The 4622-nt window shown below is 41.3% G+C and overlaps 1 non-coding gene across 1 annotated transcript; it reads right to left on the bottom strand.

Moving 5' to 3' along the window:
• Nucleotides 1-2109: 2109 nt before the first annotated feature.
• On the bottom strand, nt 2110-2217 carry LOC130943116 (small nucleolar RNA R71). The gene has a single exon (XR_009071649.1). It is a non-coding gene; the product is annotated as a small nucleolar RNA R71 (small nucleolar RNA).
• Nucleotides 2218-4622: the final 2405 nt, after the last annotated feature.

The following is a 4622-nucleotide window of genomic DNA, read 5'->3' as shown; positions in this document are numbered from 1 at the left end:
CTGCCCTTGTGGAGGGCAGGGCAGAGTTGCCATGGTGCGCTTGCCTTGCTGCCCGTGCGTGCTTGCTGTGCGCCAAGCTCATGCCCGTGCCAATTTTGTGCGCTGGTCATGCACCACAAAATGCTGCCCTGCCCTTGTGGATGGCAGGGCAATGTTGCCACTTGGTGAAGTCCCAAGTTCGAAACTTGGTGGAGGCACACGCTGCTCCTTTTTCCTTGGTTTTCTTGGCACCAAAGTAACGCCTAGTTCCTTGCTTCCTCATGGTGCCGTGTTCGATTCTTGGAGATTGAAAGCAAGCCAATTTTTGCTTGTTTTCCTTGTGTTTGAGCGCTACTCCTTTCCTCCTTGTTCTTGGGTTCGAAACCCATAGGAAACACTAGGAAGCAATTTCCTTTGAATTATTTTTCATGAAAGCCCGATATTGCTCTTGAGGAGGGCAGGGCAGAGTTTTTGCTTCCTTTGGTCCTTGGCATAGAATTGTGCTCTGCTCTTGTTGTAGGTAGGGCAGTGATGCTTTTAAAGGCTTGGTTCATTATGCTGCTCTCCTGGAGGGCAGTGTGCTCTCGTGGAGGGCAGTGTTTGCTTCCTCCTTCTATATTGCACCACACTTCTCCTCTCTTGGCCACACTTCTTAAGCCACGTTTTTCTTCTTTTCCTCCTTTCTTCTCCTACAAGAAACCAAAACAACCAATCAAAGTATCTCTAAACTCATAAGGTTTATAATTCATTAAAAATCAATAAATTTTAACTCAAACCTCATGATTTAGCATCAATTTAATGGTGGTTGTTTGATTTAAAGAAGTTATGCATTTTCATTCCAAATTACTTACTTAGGATGCAAGAAAGTGCATAAAGACTTGTGAAATAAGTGAAATTAGCTTGAAAAATGGGTATATGATGACTTGTCATCATTAAACGCCAGAATGTGCACCATTCTGGGCGTTTAACGCCAGGATGGCACAAGAGGGAAGATTTTGTTTTTAATTTAAATTTTTTCAAGATTTCAAAATTTTTTTTTCAAAATCAATTTCTTTCTTTTTCAAAAATACTTGCTAACAATTAATGATTTGATTCAACATTTCAGATATGTTGCCTTTTCTGTTGAGAAAGGTTTAATGTCTGAATCATATCTTTTCTTTTTAGTCAAGTCGTTGATTTTTAAAATCAAATCTTTTTAAATTATTTTTCAAATCATATCTTCTCAATCATATCTTTTTAATCACATCTTTTTCAAAATAGTTTTCAATCATATCTTTTTGATTTCTAATTTCAAAATCTTTTTCAAAAATTACTTTATTTCTTTCCCAATCTTATTTTTCGAAAATCAAATACTATTTTTCAAAATTTTTTTTTAATTCACTTGAATTTTCGAAAATTTCTTCCCCTCTTCTCACATCCTTCTATTTATGGACTAACACTCCTCCTCAATGCACAATTCGAACTCCATCATACTTGATAAGTTCGAATTCTTCTACCTCTTTCTTCTATTTTTCTTTTCCTCTGACACCTCAAGGAATCTCTATACTATGACATAGAGGATTCCATATTTTCTAGTTCTCTTCTCTTTCATATGAGCAAGAGCAAAGACAAAAGCATTCTTGTTGAGGCTGACCCTGAACCTGAAAGGACCTTGAAGCAAAAGCTAAGAGAAGCTAAGGCACAACTCTCTATAGAGGATCTAACAGAAATCTTCAAAGAAGAAGACATGGCAGCCGAAAACAACAATAATGCCAACAATGCAAGGAAGGTGCTGGGTGACTTTACTACACCTACTCCCGACTTCTATGGGAGAAGCATCTCTATCCCTGCCATTGGAGCAAACAACTTTGAGCTTAAGCCTCAATTAGTTTCTCTAATGCAATAGAACTGCAAGTTCCATGGACTTCCATTGGAAGATCCTCATCAGTTTTTAGCTGAATTCTTGCAAATCTGTGACACTGTCAGACCAATGGGGTTGACCCTGAGGTCTACAGACTTATGCTATTCCCTTTTGCTGTAAGAGACAGAGCTAGGATATGGTTGGACTCACAACCTAAAGAAAGCCTGAACTCTTGGGAAAAACTAGTCAACGCCTTCTTGGCAAAGTTCTTTCCACCTCAAAAATTGAGTAAGCTTAGAGTGGAAGTCCAAACCTTCAGACAGAAGGAAGGTGAATCCCTCTATGAAGCTTGGGAAAGATACAAACAATTGATCAGAAAGTGTCCTTCTAACATGCTTTCTGAATGGAGCATCATAGGTATCTTCTATGATGGTCTGTCTGAACTGTCCAAAATGTCATTGGATAGTTCTACTAGAGGATCTCTTCATCTGAAGAAGACGCCTACAGAAGCTCAAGAACTCATTGAAATGGTTGCAAATAACCAATTCATGTGCACTTCTGAAAGGAATCCTGTGAACAATGGGACGAATCAGAAGAAAGGAGTTCTTGAGATTGATACTCTGAATGCCATATTAGCTCAGAACAAAATATTGACTCAGCAAGTCAATTTGATTTCTCAAAGTCTGTCTGGAATGCAAGCAGCACCAGGCAGTACTAAGGACGCTTCATCTGAAGAAGAAGCTTATGATCCTGAGAACCCTTCAATGGAAGAGGTGAATTACATGGGAGAACCCTATGGAAACACCTATAATTCTTCATGGAGAAATCATCCAAATCTCTCATGGAAGGATCAACAGAGACCTCAACAAGGTTTCAACAACAATAATGGTGGAAGAAACAGGTTTAGCAATGGCAAGCCTTTTCCATCATCTTCTCAGCAACAGACAGAGAATTCTAAGCAGAGCTACTCTGACTTAGCAACCATGGTCTCTGATCTAATCAAAACCACTCAAAGTTTCATGACTGAAACAAGGTCCTCCATTAGAAACTTGGAGGTACAAGTGGGTCAGATGAGTAAGAAAGTTACTGAACTCCCTCCTAGTACTCTTCCAAGTAATACAGAAGAGAATCCAAAAGGAGAGTGTAAGGCCATCAACATGGCCGAAATAGGAGAGGAGAAAGAGGCAGTGATCGCCACTGAGGAAGACATCAATGGACGTCCACTGGCCTCCAATGAGTTCCCTAATGAGGAACCATGAGAATTTGAGGCTCATAATGAGACCATAGAGATTCCATTGGATTTACTTCTGCCATTCATGAGCTCTGATGAGTATTCTCCCTCTGAAGAGGATGAGTATGTCACTGAAGAGCAAGTTGCTAAATACCTTGGAGCAATCATGAAGCTAAATGACAGGTTATTTGGTAATGAGACTTGGGAGAAGGAACCTCCTTTGCTCACCAAAGAACTGGATGACTTGTCTAGGCAGAAATTACCTCAAAAGAGACAAGATCCTGGGAAGTTTTCAATACCTTGTACCATAGGCACCATGACCTTTAAGAAGGCTCTGTGTGACCTAGGGTCAAGTATAAACCTCATGCCTCTCTCTGTAATGGAGAAGCTAGGGATCTTTGAGGTGCAAACTGTAAGAGTCTCACTAGAGATGGCAGACAATACAAGAAAACAAGCTTATGGACTTGTAGAGGATGTTTTGGTAAAGGTTGAAGACCATTACATCCCTGCTGATTTCATAGTCCTAGAGACTGGGAAGTGCATGGGTGACTCCATCATCCTTGGCAGACCCTTCCTAGCCACAACAAAGGATATGATTGATGTTGACAGAGGAGAATTTATCATTCAAGTGAATGAAGAATCCTTTGTGTTTAGGGCTCAAGGATATCCCTCTGTAACCATGGAGAGGAAGCATGAAGAGCTTCTCTCAAAACAGAGTCAAACAGAGCCCCCACAGTTGAACTCTAAGTTTGGTGTTGGGAGGCCACAACCAACTTCTAAGTTTGGTGTTGGGAGGTTCCAACATTGCTCTGAGTATCTGTGAGGCTCCATGAGAGCCCACTGTCAAGCTACTAACATTAAAGAAGCGCTTGTTGGGAGGCAACCCAATATTATATTTATCTATTTTTCTTTGTTATTTTATGTTTTCTGTAGGTTGATGATCATGGGAAGTCACAAAATCAATTGAAAAAGCAAAAATAGAATGAAGAACAGAAAGAAATACAGCACACCCTGGAGGAAGACCATGCTGGCGTTTAAACGCTAGTAAGGGCAGCAAATGGGCGTTTAACGCCCAGTCTGGCACCATTCTGGGCGTTTAACGCCAGAAAGGGGCACCAGACTGGCGTTAAACGCCAGGAAAGGGCAAGAAGTTGGCGTTAAACGCCAGAAATGGGCACCAGCCCGGCGTTTAATGCCAGAATTGGCATAAAGAGCATTTTTGCTTGCCACTTGGTGCAGGGATGAATTTTCCTTGACACCTCAGGATCTGTGGACCCCACAGGATCCCCACCTACCCCACGACCCTCTCTCTTCTTCTTTACCCATTTACCAATCACCTCAACCACTCTTCCCCAAAAACCCCTCACCTATCAAATCCCACTATTCTCTTCACCACTCACATCCATCCTTCATAAAATCCCACCTACCTCACCATTCAAATTCAAACCACTTTCCCTCCCAAACCCACCCTTACATGACTGAACCATACCCCTATCTCCACCCCTATATAAACCCATCTTCACTCCTTCATTTTCACACAACCTAAACACTACTTCGCCCCCTTTGGCCGAA

This window comes from Arachis stenosperma, chromosome 7 (assembly GCF_014773155.1).
Source record: "Arachis stenosperma cultivar V10309 chromosome 7, arast.V10309.gnm1.PFL2, whole genome shotgun sequence".
In the NCBI taxonomy this organism is placed as follows: Eukaryota; Viridiplantae; Streptophyta; class Magnoliopsida; order Fabales; family Fabaceae; genus Arachis; species Arachis stenosperma.
Note: the sequence above shows the minus strand (reverse complement) of the source record. Positions and strands in the feature narration are given on the sequence as shown.